The sequence below is a fragment of the Lynx canadensis genome, chromosome D2 (genome assembly GCF_007474595.2).
Source record: "Lynx canadensis isolate LIC74 chromosome D2, mLynCan4.pri.v2, whole genome shotgun sequence".
Lineage (NCBI taxonomy): Eukaryota > Metazoa > Chordata > Mammalia > Carnivora > Felidae > Lynx > Lynx canadensis.
In genome coordinates this window covers 77,616,317-77,638,489 of record NC_044313.2, presented here as the reverse complement: position 1 = coordinate 77,638,489, position 22,173 = coordinate 77,616,317, and the positions used below count along the sequence as shown (strand labels likewise).

Sequence of the window (22,173 nt, the reverse complement as noted above, 5' to 3'; positions counted from 1 at the left end):
ATGGAACATTCTTCACACTCAGTGTATTTGGAATGGCTGTTACTAACACGGACTAAATATTGGCATCAAGGGAATGTTATCCTGCCCATTTTTTTAAAAAAAAGGCAAAATGCTCTTAGCAGTTCAATAATTTATTATTTCATTCTTTTGGGCCTTCATTCAACAAACAGTTCTGCTCGTCCACATGTCAGGCTTAGCTAATAAATCTTTGTTAAGATCCAAAGAACTGGCCTCCGCCACCCATCACCACAGATCAGAAATACTGCTCGTAAAAATACCTGAAGCGATCCCTCCCAAAGATTTACTGTTCTTTCCTTGTGCCCTGCTGTCTGTCCCTCTCCCCAGAATTTTTTTTTCATCTTTACTTTTATTTTTCTTTCCCCTTCCTTCCTAAGCAATAGACTCTTCGGGGACATCTGTAAGCACCGCTTAATTTTGGGGGGGATATTTGATCTACGGCGTTTTCTGCCTCTACATTCACTCATTCGCTACATATTTACTAAGCTTCTTGCAGGGACCAGGCATCCTTGTAGGCACTGTGGGCTTTGGCAAGGAAGGAACAGATAAGGCCCTGCCCTCACCGAGCTTAGATCACACTATGGCAAGAGATAATAAACCATAAACAAACATGGCTGCATTCTTCACGTCTGGCCTAAACCCCTTATTTTTCACGTCTCTCCTAGATCCCCTAAGTTCTATGCGTACGTAGTTTTTGCCATACGTGGGTATTTTCGTATCCTTTAGAAAATAAAATTTCTAGTTTTTAAAAGGAATTCAATTTGGGTACCTGGGCTGGCGCTCATATCCAGAGAGTGGTCAGGGAAGGCTGAAGCAGCTGAGATCCGAATTGGAAGGACCAGGGCCACACAATGCAAGCCAGGGGACTATACCGCCAGGGCCCCGGGGGTGTCGGGGGAAAGAACACAAAGACACATTCAAGGAACAGTGAAAAGGACACTTGCTGGAGTTGGGAAGCAAGGAGACAAGTACAGGTAGAAACCGGATCGTATGGGATGTATAGGTCATTGTTGTGCACTGGGGGTTTTGCTCTTAATGTAGAGGAAGGGAGTTGAAGGGTTTGCAACAGGTCTCCAGCAGGAGAGTAATGAGATGTGCTCCGGGCTCCCCAGTCTCCTGGAAGCCAGGAGACCATCGGGAAGCTCACACAGTTGTCCAGGAAAGACAGAATGATGACCTAGGGCAGGGTCGTGACAGAAGAGACACAAAGAAATGAAGAGATTCAGGATCTATTTGAAAGAAAAGAAAGAAAAAGGAAAAGTACTGAGAAATCGTAACTTCAGTGGCCAAAAGGAAAGTTTGACTTTAGTAGATGCCGCGTTTCCCTGCCTTAGCAAAGGAGATCTGACGAAGAAAGCTATTATTTTACACGAAGAGAATATCAGAATATCTAGCACCCTCCATTTACAAATAAAGAACAAAGGTCCAGAGAGGTGAGCTGGCGTTTTTCAAGCCTTTGGAAGAGCTGGCTGTCACCTGCACTTCCCCCCTCGTATTTTCCAGCCCAGAGACTTTTCCATTACAAGCACCTCCTTCCCTGACTCAGCTCAGTACCTTATTCAATATCGTGCATGACTTTCTTTGGAAAGGAGTTCTTTATATAATTTATCTTTTACCTGCATTTTCCCCCGATCCCAACAAGTGCGAGTAAAGGAACAGAGATTGTTGGAAGGAGAATATTTAATATTTGGACCATAGGTTAAAAGCTGAATTGTGGTGGCCTTATTGAGACCATGAGTTCTAAACTTTTACTGCCAAAAAAACCCCAAAAAACAAACAAAAAAAAACACCTTGGAATTAATATTTCCTTCACTTGCTTTCACAGGCAATTCCAATCAAATCTGATCCCCCCAAATTAGAATTTTCTCTCTTCTTCTTCTTCTTTTTTTTTTTTTTTTTAATGTGGAATAGCCTAAGTTCACTTGGTGTTTTTTTTGTTTTTTTTTTAATTTTTTTTTAATTTTTTTTTTATTTTTGGGACAGAGAGAGACAGAGCATGAACGGGGGAGGGGCAGAGAGAGAGGGAGACACAGAATCGGAAACAGGCTCCAGGCTCCGAGCCATCAGCCCAGAGCCCGACGCGGGGCTCGAACTCGCGGACCGCGAGATCGTGACCTGGCCGAAGTCGGACGCTTAACCGACCGAGCCACCCAGGCGCCCCTCACTTGGTTTTATAAGTGGATAATCCAGTGGAAATTCTGGCTTATCGAAGAGCAAGCATTCAAAGGGGTAATGAATTGGCGATGTTGCTGACTAGCCAGCAGATGTGACTACCGAAGGCACAGGCTCCTGGCGTATGCCGTTAGGATAGGCATCAGGGTAACAGAGGACAGGGAAGGGCACCGGAAGGTCCAGCTCAAACCTCAACCTTAACACTCAGTGTGTGAGTTTCCCCATCTGTAGATGGGGATAGTAACACTTACCCTGACTGCACACTACTGCCAAGGTTAAAGACAGGCATGTCTAGCACAACCCCCGGGTACGAACGCCCGTGAATCAGTGCTGTCTGGACTGGGCTCCAAGTGTCAAGAGATCTAGAGAATCAGGGATTTATCGGAGTCATCCCACAGGAGAGCTGATGGTAGGCTCACCGGAGGGCAAGAATGTCATCAAGGAGTCAAGTTCATTTTACCTTCCTGCTCTAACATCTCTGGCTGTGGCTTTCGTCCTTGGGATCTCAAGATGGGGAGGCGGGGGGGGGGGGTTGTGCTGTGTATCAGGCATGTTCTTTCCTTTCTGTATTTTATGATGTTTTGAGATCTTAAAACCTTGCTGCTGAGGGAGAGCCTGCCTCTGTCAAAGCTAGCCAGTTCTTTTCATTTATTTTTATTTTCTAATTTTTTTGAAATAATTTATTGTCAAGTTAGCTAAGATACAGTGTATACAGTGTGCTCTTGGCTTCAGGAGTAGATTCCTAGGTTTCATCGCTTGCATACAACTCCCAGCGCTCATCCCAAGAAGAGGGCTCCCCAGTTCTTAGAGACAGCAAAGGGCGTGGCCCAGAGCACATCCTTCATGTGTAAACCAAGCAACCCTGGATCCACAGTCCCAGTTCTCCTCTAACTCACACACCAAGCCAGTGTTTCCTCAGCCCTAAGTCACCCAGCGGCCAGGGACCACCCTTACAGCCCAGAGCCCCTCACACGGTTTTAACTGGCCAATCCTCAACCGTATGCCCCGCCCTGCACAGCTGTTCCCACAGACACTCCCAGGAGAGACTGTTGACTCAGACTCTCTCCTCTTCCCGTCTTCTGCCTCTTGACCAAACCCGGTGCTTCCTCAGGTGGCCTGGTGGCACAGAGTGGCCCTTCTCTCAGCATATGTAAGGAAGAAATTCTCCTTTCAATGGCATTTACCTCTCCATGTCAACACTCAGTCACCTCCACAAATTAAAATCCGCGGCTACAAATGTTAGAACAGCTTTCCAGGTAAGAAGATGAAGTAATAACAATATTCCCAAAATATTCTGCTCTTGAAGCTCTGATCTTTTAAGTCAAGAAGGGAATGAGTGCAGGAAGGGAATAAATTCAGGAAGAGAAGTCCTCCCTGGGGCCCACCATCCAGGGTCATCAGTGAGAACCAAGTTAGTGGCCTCAGTAAAGGAGTCTGGGAACGTGACGGTATTTAAACAAGGCATTTCACTGCCTTTCAAAATACCAGGATGATGATGATGATGATGATGATGACGATTTTTAGAAGGAAGAAGGGAGAAGGGATATTGACTAGGGCAATAACACTGTCTGCTGAATAGAGAAGGTATTAACAATAACATTGAGAGGAAATGGAGCTTTTTCACAATGTTGCTCTGTCTTTATATTCACTATCAGATTTTGTATGGCGTTTTATATAAGGTGATATCAATCAAGGGATAATATTTAAGCTTCTGTAAATTAGACAAGCTATAAAATTTTATATACGCTAAAAATTCAAACATTTGGCACTAATTTCCAATAACCCCGTCTTGCTACACTTAAGAGACAAATGAGTATTTGAAAGAAAACAACATTTCATATTTTAACCGACATGCTTTCATTGTAATTTTGAGTATTATGAGCAAAAAGCCAAAAAAAAGTATCTGTATTAAGACAAAAATCAAGCACGACTGTGTTATCTATGTTGAGATGCACAGAGAGCAATTATAAATCATACTTGAAAACACCAACTTAGAAATTCCTATTCCTCATTAATCTGTTTCACTGATCAAGCCATACATCCTTTTTTTTTTTTTTTAAACCAAAGAACTCAACCCAGAAAAAGATCTTACCTTATAGTACCTCAGTAGAAGTTCTGAATGTCATTTATTTGGCCTCTGACCAGAACACAGATGCTAGAAGAGAATTAAGAAAATAAGGTTAACATAGAGCCCCGGGACGAAAAAAATCAATAGGTTAAACAAAAGATTTGAGGCAATGTACGAAAATTATGGAACTTTCTAGGGAATGTGATCCTGGTACTGAACCACCACATATCACTGATGAGGATACAGGTGGTCAGAGAGTTAAGATCCCTGTCATTGGCAGAAGAAACACATCTATTGACTTTCTACAAAAGGATCTTTGTATAGTTCCACTCCTCATACCCATCAAAGCCCCCCGTCAGAGTGAAGGGACACAAAGGGAGAAGAACAGAAAACAAAAGATACTGCACATCCCTTCATTTTACAAGTTAGTGATGGTACCCTCCTCTGTTAGCAAGTGGGTTAATAACATCTGCCTTCCTCAGAAGCTTTGGTCCGCTACCTTCTCCAGACACGATAGACATGTATACACGCAGTTAACTCCTGCTTAGGGCCCTTTTCACATTAGGAGAGGGTCAAATCTTAACATCCCCCAACCCTGTTTCAGACACTGACATTCACATTTTTTTTTAAAGTATATTTATTTATTGTGAGACACAGAGAGAGTGCAAGTGGGGGGAGGGGCAGAGAGAAAGGGAGAGAGAGAATTCCAAGCAGGCTTCAAACTTTCAGTGCAGAGCCCCGATGCGGGGCTCAAACTCACAAACCGTGAGATCACGACCTGGGCCGAAATCAAGAGTCAGACACTCAACTAACCGAGTCACTCAGGCACCCTTGACATTCATATATTTAAAGTGCATAGAGCCTGACATTTAGGCTAGAACCTTAGGGAAGCTTTTAGAAGGTTGACTAGAGAAAGAAAAAGAGACACCACGTTCCACGGGGAGAGGTGAAGGAAGTGTGCTCCTGTGAAGGACGTCACAGACAACACAGGGTCGGGAGGGAACCATAAGTGCTATGGCAGAATTGGGGGTGGGGACTGACAAGATGTGGCTGGATTTTTAAAAGGAGAACCTTGCAGTTTCCTGAGAGGTGACAGTGAGGTCAGACCATAGGAGGGGAAGAGGCCGTGAGGTGAGAGGGTGAGGGTTCCCAGGGTGCGCAGGACGAGAGGAGCTCAGGGCAGCCTCTGAGAGTGTGGTCTGCAAGATAAGCCCGGAGACAGAAAGAAATACTTCATTCATAATGAAAAATAGATGCGTGTCTTGTGTGTATCTTTTGTTGAAAGTATCGATCTGCAGAAGATTGGGAAAAAGGAAAAGAAAGAAAAGTCACTGGTGCTGCCTCAGTCTGAGAAGCATTATCCTCGAGAACATTCCTCCTTTGCTGTCTCATTCTCCCTGAGGGCCTCTCACTCTGCTATTGCCTGCAATGGCGGAGCTCTCGATCAAGGAACCTCTCCCACTCTGGGAAAAGGGTCCCGGACCCAAGTGAAGCCTCACACGGTTCCTCTCCCTGCAGCCCCAGCAGAGGAGGGCATCCTCGGGAAGGAACAGCTGAAGCTGATCATCTCCTGAGAGCATGGGTAAACTGAGGCTGTGGCTGTGAGTGAACAGAGGTCACTTGAATCCAGGCTCTCTGGCCTTTTCCACCTATGGCCTTGCTTCTGGTAGATCCCAGCATCTCCTCAGGAAATAATACATGTATTACGGCACTTCAAGGGAATGTGCGGCAGCATTAACACTCCTGTTGTAACTAGAGAAAGTGCTAGGAAAAGCATCAAATAGCATGTCGGTGGGAGGATACAGACATTTCTGACTCTGGTCTCTAACAAACCGGATGTTTTCTGCCAGGTGGGGCATGCCAGGGAGCCTAGACTTCATCTTTCACCGTTGATTCCTTATAGAATCTAGGGAACCCAAGGGCAAGTGGATCTCATTGAGGCCCGTGTCAGTCCTGTCACTGTAACCTGCAAAGTCCCCCACGCACAGTAATTGCTCAATACGTATTTGTCATATGGATTTTATCATTAAAATGAACGGATTTCCAGAACACAGTTGAAGTAGAAGTAGAAGTCCTAACATGCCTATGTATTAGGATTATGATCACTTGAATATGTAAATACATATCTCAATAAAATAAAATTAAGTCACACATTTAATGATAAAATAAACACTATCCAGTCATTCAAGTGTCTGCTAATAAAAATATCTCATTCACTACATGAATCAGAGAACAGTAACTGAGACTGAATACCTCGAAGAATCTCTAAGTTTCTCTAGTGTTAGACTCAGCAAAGCACTCATTGTGAGAACCAGTGAGGGAACTGGCTTCCGTCATAACTTCAAATTACTTCTATCACAAATTAACCGCACATGACATTCATTGAGGGTGAGCGTCAGCTCTCCGAGTGTAGATGACAGGCTCTACCAAATCCCAGTAGACACAGCTCAAAGGGTTATATGATGAAAATATGATTGGCGATTCCAGAGATTGTTGTCGTAATCTTGCAGTAGGCCAAATAAAGAGGAACACAAAGCCAGACACAGAATAATAAGGAAGCACAGATGAGAAGATTCTTTCAATAGCCAGCAAAACATTACTTTTAGGATGTGTAGAGAATAGGCCAACAAAACATTACTTTTAGGATGTGTAGGCTCTTTTGTTAGTGTCTTTAATTGTTTCTTTGTGTCGTATCAGTGGGTATTTACAGAGGTAATGAGATAGCAACAAGGTGGCAGGTCTGGACTTTTAGTATAACCATCTGAACAGTCCCATTTCCTTCAATCTTTTCCAAAAACTCACATTATTTGCCTACTTCCTAATTATTGTGAGCATGCATATTGCTCTGATCTCCTGGGAGACACAGAACACTTGAGCAGATGTTTTGCAATCTAAGTGAGTGATAACTGAACCCACAGCCATCTGATGTTTAAAATTTTTTTTTTAGTTTATTTATTTATTTTGAGAGAGAGAGAGCATGAGAGCAAGCAGGGGAGGGACAGAGAGAGGGAGACAGAGAGGATCCCAAGCAGGCTCCGTGCTGTCAGCACAGAGCCCGACGCGGGGCTCGAACTCATGAACTGTGAGATCATGACCTGAACCAAAATCAAAAGTCATATGTTTAACCGACTGAGCCACCCAGGTGCCCCACAGTCATCTGATTTAGACAGCATCACACCTGCTCACAGCTCCGAAATAAATAAGCTTAATTAACTAATTTAACTTCTGGTATTCAGCTGAAATTAGATCCCAGCCTCTTCGGAAAGATCTAGAATATTCTCCTTTTTAATTTCATGATATAGCTTTAGCTTTTAACTTGCTTATCAAAGACCAAAATAACACGTGTTTTGACAAAGTTGTGTCTGACAGCCTGCTTTATGGGAATAGGATAAATATGGTTCTAAAAATGTATATATTATGCTAAGTCTGGTTTGCATTAAGTTCTTATCTAAACACAGGATTCACTAAGTATCTGCATTCATTCAGATGTTGTGTTGGACCCTCACTAGTTCCTTTCAAAGTCTGTCTTCTCATTTTTAAGCCAGCCTATCCAGAAGAAGGAAAGACAGATAATTAAAACATGAAATTGTTCTTATGAATGAAACGACTCATTCTTTTGTTACTCTTCCCAATTTGCAGATGAGGCTCGGGGATCAAATCACTGTCTCAGAGTTGTCCTGTGAGTGGTGGGTAGAGCTGCTGTCCAAGCTTGGCTCCTTTGCATTTCCAGTCGCACACAGTTGTAGCGGTAACCACAACAGCGACACGTATCTACGAACGCTCACCATGTTGCAGGTGCCATTCCGAGCCCCCTTTTTTTTTTAACGTTTATTTATTTTTGAGACAGAGAGAGACAGAGCATGAACGGGGGAGGGGCAGAGAGAGAGGGAGACACAGAATTGGAAGCAGGCTCCAGGCTCTGAGCCATCAGCCCAGAGCCCTACGCGGGGCTCGAACCCACGGACCGCGAGATCGTGACCTGGCTGAAGTCGGACGCTTAACCGACTGAGCCACCCAGGCGCCCCCCGAGCCCTTTGTATACACCCGGTCATTTAATCACCACAGCCCTAACTATTGTTGTCTACATTTCATAGATAAAGAAACAGCTGCCTGTTTGCTCTGTGTTGGGGCACCACAGCTCCACAGGGATCACTGAGACCAAATTTGGCGTTGCTTCATCTTTTTCCATTTACCATTCCCCTTCTCTGTCCTTTCCTTCTTATTTTACTTCATCCAAGACATATAATTAACACCACTCTCGGTTTGAATGGGTAGAGGTGCAGCAGGTCCAGCAATATCCAAAACATTTTTGAGATGTTGCTTTGCCTGTGCTGACGGTCAATGGATCTTGATCCGGGCAGCACCGTGAGAATTTTTAGTGGATCCTGAGCCCTCTAAGATAGATAGGCTCTACTTTCATTTTCCTGAGAACAGAACACTCTGGAAGGGGAGAGGCAGTAAGTGGGAATGGCATTTGGGAGCTGAAGAAAAGCTCCCACTTTGGGGGTTTGCTGTCCAGGAGAGGATTGCCACACTGCAGTGTCTAAGGAGCCACTGCAAAGCCAAGATGGTGGGCAGTGGGCCCGCTTGATGGGGGACACAGTCTTAGAAGCCTTCAAGGCAGGTTCCGTACTCATCAGGATGGGAGCAGACTCGGTGGCTCATCCGAGCTGACAAGACCTCAGCCAGTGGCTGGGAACACGGGCAAGGTTTAGTAGTCTGGAGTGAGTGCCCTGGTCATAGTGAAGCAGATCCCTGGGTCCCTAGCCTTCAGAGGTGTGTTGAATTGGGGGCTGGGGGCATCTATTTTAAATAAAAATGAGAAGAGCAAACCAGGATTTGAGGATGATGAACCGTAAACACTGGCTCTACCAAGGCCCACCCTGGACCTCTTGGAAGTCACAGGATTCTCAGAAGCTGCCAACTGGAGAGGACGAGTCTGCTCCTTTACTACTCGGGACCTGGGCACGGCTGAGTCTTGGTGGCTGGCAGTGGTCAATTCTCACGGCTCCGGGAGCCTGAGGTCAGTAGGAGTGGCTACTGAGATTCTTATAAAGTCTCATTACACCCAGAGTTCTGGAAATTTGAGGCAGCATCAGCAGACAATTGAATGAAGAGAATTTCAGTTTTGGTAGAAAGCTGTAATGGGAGAAGAAAACTCTCCCACGTTCGTGGAAAAGGACCGCCTGCCAGTCCAATTTTCGCAGACCTAATCTCATACCGTTGAGATAAAGGTTGGAGGCTAGATTCGACTAGACGTACAAAACAGTGTGAAGGGTATTACTCAGACTTTACAATTTCACCTTTCTCCGTCTGTACACAGAAAAGTAACAAAAAGGAGCTTCACCAATAATATTAACGCCTGTCGGCTGGCTCTTTCTGTAATTAGATGTGATTCTTGTGTACTTGTTTGTTTCTATAAATTAGAAGAAAATGTCTTTCATATAAACTAACTAGTGTTTCTACGGGGCCCACGAAATGGCTAGAATGTAATAGGCTAACCAGTGCTTTTCCCAGAAGCTATTTTAAAAGCAAAAGAAATAATTCTAAAGAGGCATCATTTCAAATATCACTTTCAAAAAAGATGTACGTACGTATCTCACATATTATGTTCAATATAAAGACATTTTAACAATGTAATGAAATAATTCATGACCTTCTAAAATTGGACCCTGTAGATTATACCTGCTGGCTGTGGCAAGCTGTTAAATGTCAGTTCAATTTGTTTCTTTTACTAAAAGACACAAAAAACTTAGAAGGGAGAAACTTAGCATAATGTAAAATATACACAAATTTTGTATCCTGTGGTACCCTATGTTTGTTTTTCTCCCTGTTATGGATGAATTTTGTCCCCTTGAAATTCATATGTTGAAGCCCTAAGCCCCAGGTGTGACTGCATTTGGGGATGAAGTCTTTAAAGAGGTAATTAAGGTTAAGTAATGAGGTTAAATAATAAGGGGGGCCCTAATCCAATAGGATTGGTGTTGAGATAAGAAGAGAAAGAGATACCTCAGCTTGACTGTTCTTCTCTTGCTCACTCTCTCTTTCTGCTTAGGTACAGAGAGCACAGCATGTAAGGACACAGTGAGAAAGCCCTGTCAACAAGCCAAGGAGAAAGGCCTCACCAGAAACAAGTTCTTCTGGCCTCTTGGCCACAGACCCTCAGCCTCCAGGACTGTGAGAGCAGGGGCTCCTGGGTGGCTCAGTCAGTTAAGCGTCCGACTTCGGCTCGGGTCATGATCTCACAGTTCGTGAGTTCAAGCCCTGTATCAGGCCCTGTGCTGACAGCTCAGAGCCTGGATCCTGCTTCAGATTCTGTGTCTCCTTCTCTCTCTCTGCCCCTCTTCCACTCATGCTCGCTCTCTCTCTCTCTCTCTCAAAAATAAACATTAAAAGATTTTTAAAAAAGAATAAAAAATAAAACACCCCATCTGGGATATGCCATTACAGCAGCTTGAATAGACTGATACACTTCCATTCAGGTCTCCAGTGAGCAAAAACCTACTGGAGATTATGTCTAGCTTCACCGGTAGTTTTGGCTTTAATTTTTCTTTACAATCATAGAATTCAAGAACTCTGAAGCTGACAAGAATTAAAGGACAATTTAGAGCGAAACTTCCCATTTTTGAATTTTGTCCTTTGGTCACAAGTGGTGGATTTAAAATGAAATTTGAACTTTATGTGGAGTATGTATGATGACAAAACGAAATATCTTCTTCTGCTAGCATCTTTCAGGAGAAGGATAAAAAAAGAAAGTTTAAACATCAGTTCCTTTTGTAACATAATTAATTTGAAGCCAATGCACCACATTGGATATTATGTGTGGCCTACATCTGAATTAAAGAGTGAAAGAGTCATTTATCACATGTGATTCATGATTATTTTTATCTGTTTTTTAAAATATTTATTTATTTTTGGGAGAGTGCAAGCTGGGGAGACGCAGAGAGAGGGGGACAGAGGATCAGAAGGGGACTCTGTGCTGACAAGCTGACAGCAGTGAGATGGATGTGGGGCTTGAACTCACGAACCATGAGATCATGACCTGAGTCAAAGTCAGATGCTCAACCAAGTGAGCCACCAGGTGCCCCTCAACATAGTTCTAAAACTTGTGAGGTAGGTTGGTCGAAAAGTAGTTAATCTGTATTGCTGGTAGAAATGAGGTGAGAAGGGGGCTCCTGGGTGGCTCAGTCAGTTAAGCGTCTGACTTCGGCTCTGGTCATGATCTCACGGTTCGTGAGTTTGAGCCCCGCATCGGGCTCTGTGCTGACAGCTCAGAGCCTGGAGCCTGCTTCAGATTCTGTGTCTCCCTCTCTCTCTGCCCCTCCCCTGTTCATGCTCTGTCTCTGTCTCAAAAATAAATAAAACATTAAAAAAAAAAAGAAATGAGGTGGGAAGGAAAAAGAGCCATGGGTTTGTACATTTCCACTTTTCCTTTTATACAGAAAAACTATTATTTTCCACCTTTTGTTTTTATTTGAGAGAGAGGGAGAGTGACGAGCAAGAAAAGGGGGCAGAGGGAGCGGGAAAGAGAATCCCAGGTAGGTTCCATGCTCAGTGTAGAGTCCGAGGCAAAGCTCGATCCCATGACCCTGGGATCATGACCTGAGCTAAAATCAAGAGTCAGATGCTCAACTGACTGAGACACACAGGTGCCCCAGTTTTCTGCCTTTGTATCCCCATTGGATATAGAGGTATTTATGAGTCGAGACATGTATTTATGGATAAGCCTAGGACAATAACCTATTTATAATTCCAAGGAGTCTATGGAAATTGAGTGGGAAGAATAAGGTGGGGGGCAGGAGGTAGTTTTGTTCACCTGGGTTCCACCATTAACTTTTTGTTCTGGAGCCTTCATCTCGGTCAGCCCAAATTCCAGGCAACCTAACCTCTTAGAAACAGAATTCAATGGCCACTCATGCACAATAATACATAACAAAATGTTGTCTATTTTGTATTTATAAAGGCATAAAGCTCATTTCATAAACCAAAATATACTAGTTACATAAAGAGAGAAAAAAATCAATAAATTTGTCTTTCCCTCATTTTCACTCCCAAATTCAATCCCTTGAATTTACTAGTTTGATGTTTATTGTTCCCTGTGTCTTGTCTTGTCATTCCGTACTATTACTCTAACATTCATGTTACAAAGCATATGCTGTTCCCAGTAATATTCCTCATCAGTGGGTCTAGGTCTAACTCATGCTTTGTAAGAGTTGGTGAACCCACCTCGGCACAAAGTGCCATAATTTATTCAATCCTTTTACTGTTCAAGGGATTAGGAATGTTTCCTTTTTTTCTATTAAAAACAATTTAGCAATAACCATCCTTGTGTATATGTATGTTCATTTTGGTAGTTATATATTCTTAAAGCTATAATTTGTGGATCATACGGTCTTCACGTTTTATGTTTAAGTCAATCATGCCAGTTCCTTATCAAAAAGGTTGTAGCAGTTTTGTTTCCCACTTCCCATAATTGTATATTTATCTCTCTCTATCTTTTGATCAATCAGTAAATCTATCTTATTTTTGGCAAGAAAATCAGTGTTCTCAGTGTTACCTCTTTATTATCTGTTGGGATTCAGAGATAGTTTTGTTCTAGGGGCACCTTTGGCCAATGTTCCAATGTGGTGGCATGAGAGGGAGATAATCCTTGGAAAATGTATCTTAGGAAAAACAACAGGAACTACCATTCAGAGATAGAATTTTTGTACTGAGTGAAAACAAGTAAGTGCTCCATTCAGTGAGTTGCTCTGAATGGAAAAAAAAAACATTCTGATTTAAAAGCCACTGCTATTATTTTCTCCATAAAACTATAATTTTACAAATGCCTAACCCACCCAATGGTTTCCTGTATTCTCTAAAAGTTCAAAAAAATATATAACAAAGGAAAAGGTCCAGTCTTGAAGTTCCTTAATTTTACAAACAATATTATATCTTTAAAATGCTACCCTTCAGCCAGAAATGACTCAGTTCACATGCCTGGAAATGTTAATCACCCTTTTCTTCAGGTAACCTTTCAGGAGTCCTTACTCAGGTGGCTTATAATTATAGCCCTTAAATCTCAGTCTTTCTCTCTGTCTTTGAAGTTAGGTCATAATACAACTGTAAAAGCCAGAAAGGAGTATTTCTTATTTTTGGTCAAACCAGTCTTACAAAGCCGGAGAAAATAATTGTGTTTACCGGGATGAATTTTAAGGGGGAAAATGTACCTAAAGCCTAGATTCTTATAAAGGATATTCTTTTGGGGACTTCCATTAGGCATCTGAGAGACACCCAAAAAGACCACTGGTGAATGTGGAGCCCAAGATTTCTTAGTAGTGGGGCGCCCACACTCACTGACTACACTTTGGAACAGATTTGTGATGAACAATTAGTCATAATGCCAGCTTAGTTTACCACATCTCAGGTAGATAGACTCCTTAAAACATAATAATGAAAATAGACTTTGCTCTATGCCTATTATTTGCTTGTTTGGAGAATAGTTTTTTTTCCCTTTTTTTCCCCCTTCTTTAGTCTACATTTTAGTAGTCAGGAAGTTTCCATGTTCTTGAGCCTGGACTTTGGGCAGGCGCTTGATTCAGTGTTTTGGTTTTCTCACCCACAGCCTGAAGTTAAAAGCATGAACTCAGCTCAGAGAAGTGATAAAAGAACTTGTAAGACAGAGAAGGAAATACTACATCCTAATGACAACATGGCTGTCTTTTGAATAAAGGGAATGTGTGTTCTGTATTCTGTATCACTCTTGTTTTCAACTTCTTTTTTTATAAGCAGGTGCATTTGATGCAAAAGTAATCTGAAACAAATCCTCTGCAATATGAAGCCTGAGTTCACCTTCAAGTCTGACAGGATCTTCCATGCCTGACGCCCTCTCTGCGCTTCCTCTCTTCCCAACATTCCTGCTTTGTGCCGCTCGCTTCATCTGTGGCTACCATGCTGCCTGTAATTAAAAATCAGCCCTACTTCCTATTCTTGTGTCTAGCTCTTCCACAGGATTGTAGATAAGGACCGCATGCACCAAATGTTCCCTTAAGTCGACACTGCTTCTCAGGTAGACATACAGCTAAGACCAGAGGAAACAGTGAAGTCATGCCTGGTAAGTTCTTAATGGCGACACTTCTCAGAGTATACTACAGCTAAGCCAGATTCCTCAGGGATATGGCTGATTAAACGAACAAACAAAAGCAGACGCTTAACAACTGCAGGCAGAGTCTGAGATTTCTAAATGCTTCTATAAGACACAAGAGAAGCACAATACTTAGGGACACGGTACCTGAAATAGTAATAGCGTGGGGATGTAAAAGGGACTATCACAGACTATTCAAATCCAGACACAAAAGGACAAAAGGACCCTCCAGTGGACTGCTACAGTGGTCTTCTTAGCTACAGATTGTTATCCATTTTGTGTGTGTGTGTGTGTGTGTGTGTGTGTGTGTGTGTGGCAAGCAAAGGAAATTAGTATTAGTATATACAGCATACTGTATATAATATACATATAAAAATATAGACCTTTTTTTTTGAGAGAGAGACTGTATAAGCAGGGGAGGTAGGCAGAGGGAGAGAGAGAAAGAATCTTAAGCAGGCTCCACACTGAGTGTGGAGGCTGATGCAAGGCTCAATCCCACGACCCTGGGATCATGACCTGAGCCAAAATCAAGAGACAGATGCTCAACCGACCAAGCCACCAGGGCACCCCTAAAAATATAGACATTTTAACACCACACTGTAGATTCATTTTTTTTTGGCACAAAACTATCTAATTTTTATAAAAATTAACTTGTGCTGGCATTGCTGTAGTGAGCCACCTTAACTGTCTAGATTCTGATACGTGACCAAGAGGATAGTGTTTGGAGTAGACAAAATCAGGCAATCAGAGGACTCTTCACTGGTGTTTACAACCTTTTCTAGACTGCACCTGACATCTAGGAGCTGCACAGTATTTAAAAAAGAGAGCTGCTGCTCAAATAAATTTGGAAATTACTGGGTTAAATACTACATTACCATTATCTTTACAACAGAATCATTCAGAAATTAAAACTGAGGTACACATCATGAATTTCCTAAAGACAGATGCATTCTGATACTTGCTGGTCCAATTTTGTTTGGCCATGTGAAGTTTTCCTAGGAGGACAAGGGCAAATGCTGCATTGCACAGCTCAGGACTCTTTTCTACTTCACTACAGAAAAAGACATCTATTTCTTTTCTAGCCTAGCTTGAAAATGAATTTGCTCTTGAGTCTGGACTGGTATTTTCTCCAAATTCATAGACTCTAGAACATCATGAAAAATAAATTTGTCTTTCTGAAAAGAGAATACTGCCTGCTGTGTTACACAACAAAAACTAATTGATTTGGGATAGGAAAAAAATTCAATAACAATATTCAAAATACATATTTTTAAATGCCACATTTTGAAATGTAACCATGATATTCTAGGATACACTCTTGAAAATCTAATGAGCTCCTGAAACTGTAGTTTGCTAAAATCTCAACCTCTTAAATATTTGGAAAGGTCAATTTTGATGTGATGAATTACAATTTTGGCAATTCCTATTGTACAGCTGTTCTTGGGAAATAGAATACTGTTGGGGGTGCAAGCAACATATTTAATCAGCTCCCCTGGAGCTTTTCTTGTTAAATATCTTTCAGAAAATGCTCAAGTGTTCTGAGTTAGTATGGCTTTTCCCTACTGGATTGAACAGTATCTTTGGTAGGTAAAAGGTTAACACATACCGCCTTCTCATAACCAAGGCTATATTCTTGTCTTTCCAGATCAGAAGCAGCCTGAAGGATCCCCAGAGTCACAACGGTGATGCTTCAAGACTAAGGGAGTTCTTTCATTAGAAAGAAGTGGCATTTCTCCCCAGGGAGCTGGGCAATGGGAGGAGCTTATTCCTGACTGATGGCTGATGGCATGAAGGCATTTGTATTTTTCCCTAGAGAGGGCCATCTGCAGTTCACAGAGATGGTTTCCTTCTAGTAACACCCATTTTATTGAGATCGCCCCCCCAAAACGTGAGCAAGATGGGGGGAGAAGAAAACAATTAGACTGAAATAAAACTACGAGTCATTAAAAAAAAACCCATGAGAATTATTAATTAAGAAATAGTCAACCAACCCTGTGTGTTAACTACACAGGAATTAAAATAATAATTTTTAAAAAGACAAAAAAAAAAGAAATAGTCAACCAAATAATAACTCTTGAAAAAATATATCAACTTTTCCCATATTATGAAGACTAGACAGAAGTGAATACTTTTCAAGCTAATAGAAGGGTATTTTTATTTGAATCTACTATCTTTGTATTCCATTTTGCTTTTCAAAATTCTGTTGATCCTATTATATCTGAGATATTCATTACGTTGAAAAAGATGACATGAATTTTTGGCAATTAAGTACTCAAGTAGGGATTTAAAAATACTCTATATGTAAATGCTTCCGTAATCCATGAAATCATCTCCACCTTTGCATGAATTAAAGCACAGTTTTCCTTCAACCACATGGAGTGCCAGCCATTCTGGGAGAGCACAGGTTTTGCTGGATGAGGGAAAAACTGGACATTTTGACTGCCTGTGTAGACAAGAGGAGTCACTGGGAATCTGGGGTGCAGCAAAAGACAAGACATTTAAACTTAGGTTCAGGATTTATTTTTCTCAAGCCCAGTGTGAGCCTATTCTGTGCATAAGCATTAACATTATAACCATTATTTCTGTGTCTTCCTAGCGGGACTCGACAACCAATCTCCCACATATACAACGTGATGAATCCTTAACTTGGATTTTTATTTGTTTGTATTTTTATTTGAGAGAGAGAGAGAGAGAGCGAGAGAGCATGGGCGATGGAGAGGGGCAGAGGCTTTGTCTCATGAGCCATGAGATCACAACCTGAGCCAAAATTGACAGTTGGATGCTCAACCGACTGAGCCCCACAGGCCCCACCTTGGATTTTTATTTGAAATTTCACATTATAGAGAATACTGTTGTCTTGTATCTTTTGGTTATTCATTCTAATAATGTTATCCAATTGATATTTTTATCTGCTTAGTTGTAAGAAATCAGTAAGATTGCACATACTTTTGAAATAATTAGAAACTTGGTCTTTAAGAAAGTACAGGCCAGACACAGAGGTATTGCAGCCACCTTACTCTTCTTTTTCTCTTAAATGAGATACTGCATACTTCTTGACTACTGCTGTCATGACTTTACATTTCTGATTAGTGATTAGAGTCATTAATGTGGACAGAGTGGGTCTCATTGCCTGTGTGCATGTATGTGTAAAAGAAAGAGACAGCAATAGAGAGTAAGAAACACCCAAGCAGAAAGACTGACAGAGGGAGAGAGACAGACTGACACACAGACAGATGCACACATACCCAATGACTGACATTTGTTTTTATTCTCTTACGGCCCCTTTAGTTTCATTTCTCTTTACCTACAGATCTTTCATCAACTAACATTACTTGTTTTGAGACCTGTAACTCCTTAGGCTTCAACTTTTTGTGCACGTGCACGAGGCTGACCGTGCATAGTGCTGTATTATGTGGTACCTGAGATTGGGAGATTTTTAGAATATATAATCTGTGTGATACTCATTTTTCTATAACTACAAACCCTATGTCTAAATATGCATAAAGATATATGTTGTCTTAATTCTACTTAAAAAAAAATCACAGCACTTTGTTGCTCTGAAATGGCTCGTTCTCCTCCAGCTCACTTGTGGCTCCTTAGCGATGATCAGTAAACTGGCCTTAAGAATGACAGCGCGTTCAGCCTTTGCTTCCTGTGTGCACAGAGGTGTAATCTGCACCTAGCTTGGCAAAAACTTGTGTTTGATGAGCTATCACATCAGCTCTTTGTTGCCTGTCACGTCCTCCCAGCACCACTGGGACAGCCACAGGGAGGATGAGGTGAGGACACCCCAAGTCACATCGGCCTATTTTGTGCTATGCTTTTAGGGCGCATTCTCCTAGTCTCGAGTTCATGGTCAGAGAAGTGGATTAGCTTAGCCGTATAGCATCTGACGTACTCCAGACGGTCCTCAGGAACTACCTCTAATTCTCATAAAAACTCTATGCCAAGGTGCTCTTATCCTCCCTGCCCCTGAGAAGGGAAAATCAAGGTCTGGAAGGGAAGCTTACTCAAGATGACCCAGGTAGTAAGTGCCAGTGGCCGAGTTTGAAGCCGGACCGTGCGGCTCCACGGCTGGGGCGCTCAACTGCTGTGCTATTCCACACCACTGCCAGCTCACAACACAGGGAAACATTCAGTGGGGACAAAGTTCCATAGTGGATCCGGACATTTAATGTGAGACAACGGGCAGCATTTCCTTAAGTGCATCCTGCAGGAAATGGAAAAAAAAATGATGGAGAAGGAAAAAGTAAAACAACTAGAAATCAAACTGCTTGTGAATGATACCCTGTCAGACTGACATTTCTCAGTGTGTAGTGAAGAGTGGGGATGGCAGGCAGTGAGGAATAGGCCGGTTTCTGTTATCGGTGGGTTTGATTGCTTTTTCCTTATCTGTCTGAGGAAGACGGCATGCAATTTATAGAAGAGGGAAAAACATATTTTCTGCTTTAAGGAAGAGTTCTAAATGCAAAATTCAGAAAATGTTGATACCCTTGATTCATCAGAAGTGGCCGTTCAAGACACAAAAATGCTCTCTACAGCTATATGCCAATTAATAAAATCACCTAATAATTAGGCAAGAACTGCTAAATTAGATGTGGTATTATGTCTCGTGACATACTAATTAAAATAAAAATTAAAAATCTGGTCCATGTCTTCTACGAGTCTCCTTTCTAAGAAAGTCAGAGCAGTAGGAATTATGATTATCCCTCTGATACGACAAAACACTCAGATTTATGATTTAAAATAAAGACATGGTGTTTCCATCTCTGAATATCTTTAAGCAGAGAGAGTTTATTGTCAGATTCATGAAGACATGGTAAAGGGAAAGAACCAATTTAGAAACCCATGAGAGCAATCCCACCTCCATGACCCAACGATTAAGTTATTTTACGAATGACTCCATGTGTATAAACTCAATCCTGTAAATTAGAATTTTATAAATTGTACTTAGAATTCTTTAAATCTGTGAGAATTTTCTCTTCATTTTTCATCAACATCAATATCACACATTTAATATTGAGAGAGAGAGAGAGAGAGAGAGAGAATGCATGAGTAGGGTAGGGGCAAAGAGAGAGGGAGAGAGACAATCTCAAGCAGACTCCACACTCAGTGCAGAGCCCCATCAGGGGCTCTATCCCATGACTGTGAGATCACTACATGAGCCAAAATCAAGAGGTGGATGGTTAACCAACTGAGCCACCCAGGCACCCCAATATCACACACTTCTTTTTTTTTTTTAATTTTTTTTTTTCAACGTTTATTTATTTTTGGGACAGAGAGAGACAGAGCATGAACGGGGGAGGGGCAGAGAGAGAGGGAGACACAGCATCGGAAACAGGCTCCAGGCTCTGAGCCATCAGCCCAGAGCCCGACGCGGGGCTCGAACTCACGGACCGCGAGATCGTGACCTGGCTGAAGTCGGACGCTCAACCGACTGCGCCACCCAGGCGCCCCTACACACTTCTTAATTATAACCCATTGACAATAAGTTTTAGTAGACTTGTCTGAATTTGCCATGTTATGAAATTTTGTCTACAGAAATGGTCAATCTTAAATTTTCTCTTGGATGCAAAACATGTCACTTACAAAATTTGGATTTACAGGCGTCTGGTTGGTTCAGTCTCCAGAGCACGCAACTTTTGACACCCGGGTCGTGAGTTTGAGCCCCACCTTAGGCATAATGGTTACTTTGAAAAAATAAAGTCTGGATTTATCCAATGTTTAAAGAATTGTCTATTTATATGATATTATACTACTTCCATTGTCTGTTTATTCTATTTACATGTTAGAAAAATTAGTACATGAGTGCATGATACTCAATGAATTTAATGGATAAGAGCTTGGTTTAGAATTTATAGATTTTTCCAGTAAGCTTAACTTTGTTTTCTTTTCTCCTATATATTTTGATATTTCCACTACTTAGAAAGGGCAACAAAGCTATCACTCAAATTTGTTTATTTTATTTATACAAAGGTTAATTTGGTGACAGAAAAATCATTAACATCCATAGCTTTTTTTAAAAGAAAATTTCCAAGCCTTTAACAGAGATCTAGAGTTTGTACACTCAGACCAGACAGCCCAGATGTGAAGTGAGTCCTAACTCTGCCCCCTACTCATTCGTGACTTTGGGCAAATGTCTTTCTTTTACTAGGTTTTCTCATTTCTAAATGGGGTCACGTTAGTACACTCATGGTGTTGTGAGGACCAAAGTATTTAATGTATGTAAAGACCTTAGAATGATTCAGAATAATGCCTGGCAAGGAAAAGTGCTATTCACTTGTAGCTTTTACCATATCTATATAAAGCTACAAGGTTTTATAAATACATAATAGATCAGGAACAGCATCAAGGAGAACTCGATAACCATGGCATAAAAAAGGGGACAGAAAAACACCATTTCATGAGAAATTGTAATCTAATATATAGAAGACATAGGCATTAAAAAAGAAGAGGCATAAATAATAATAGCACAGTTTTTTTCTGTTTTAGAGAGAGGGAGAGTACAAGTATGCAAGTGTAGAGGAAAGGGGTAGAGAAAGAAAAAGAGAGACAGAGAGAGAGAGAGAGAGAGAGAGAGAGAGAGAGAGAGAGAGAATCTTAAGCAGGCTCCATGCCCAGCACAAAGGTTGACTCAGGGCTTGATCTAACAATCCTGAGAACATGACCTGAGCTGAAATCAAGAGTCAGATGCTTAACCGACTGAGCCACCAGGTGCCTCCTGATACCATAGTGCTTGGAGCATACACAGTAAAACAAGGGGCGCCTGGGTGGCGCAGTCGGTTAAGCGTCCGACTTCAGCCAGGTCACGATCTCGCGGTCCGGGAGTTCGAGCCCCGCGTCGGGCTCTGGGCTGATAGCCCAGAGCCTGGAGCCTGTTTCCGATTCTGTGTCTCCCTCTCTCTCTGCCCCTCCCCCGTTCATGCTCTGTCTCTCTCTGTCCCAAAAATAAATAAACGTTGAAAAAAAAAATTAAAAAAAAAAAAAAAGAGATGATTCATACGTTGAATCAATTTAAAAAGCATTAATTTTAAAAGTTATAGAACTTTGGGGCAGCTGGGTGGCTCAGTTGGTTAAGTGTCCAACTTTGGCTCAGGTCATGAACTCGCGGTCTGTGAGTTTGAGCCCCATGTCGGGCTCTGTGCTGACACCTCGGAGCCTGAAGCCTGCAGCCTGCTTCGGATTCTGTGTCTCCCTCTCTCTGCCCCTCCCCTGCTCATGCTCTGTCTCTCTCTGTCTCTCAAAAATAAATACACGTTAAAAAAAGTTATAGAACTTTAGTTTGATGAATTTATGGATGAAAGTTTAAACAGCATCAAATTAGCTGTAAATTCTAGCTTATAGAACTTTACATGAAATATATGAAGAACTATTAACACTCAATAATAGAATGAACAGCCCGAGAGAAAATATGAACAATACGATAAAAAAGATTTTATCAGACACCTCACTAAAAAAATATATATGAATGGCACATAAGCAACATGAACAGATGCCCAAGGTCATTAGCCATTAGGGAAATGCAAATAAAAATAAATACCAGTATCCATCTGCTAGGAGGACTAAAATGAAAAACACTGACCACAGTGAGCGTTAGCAAAAATGTCGAGCACCTGGGACTTTCATTTGCTACTGGGAATGTAAAATCTATAACCATCTTGAAAAACAGTGTGTCAATTTCCTAAGAAGTTCAACATATACCTACCATATGATCCAGACATTTTGCTTCTGGGTATTAACCTAAGAGAAAAGGAAGCATTTTCTATGCAAAGATATGTACACACCTATTCAC

At 41.7% G+C, this 22,173-nt stretch overlaps 1 protein-coding gene across 1 annotated transcript in view; it reads right to left on the bottom strand.

Annotated features, from left to right (window-relative positions):
• CHRM3 (cholinergic receptor muscarinic 3) overlaps positions 1-22,173 on the bottom strand; it is a 522,006-nt gene that overhangs the window by 286,040 nt on the left and 213,793 nt on the right. Inside the window, exon 3 of the mRNA XM_030334501.1 lies at positions 4,283-4,345. The gene's annotated coding sequence lies outside the window, so the exon portion shown is untranslated. The remainder of the gene's footprint in view (positions 1-4,282; positions 4,346-22,173) is intronic.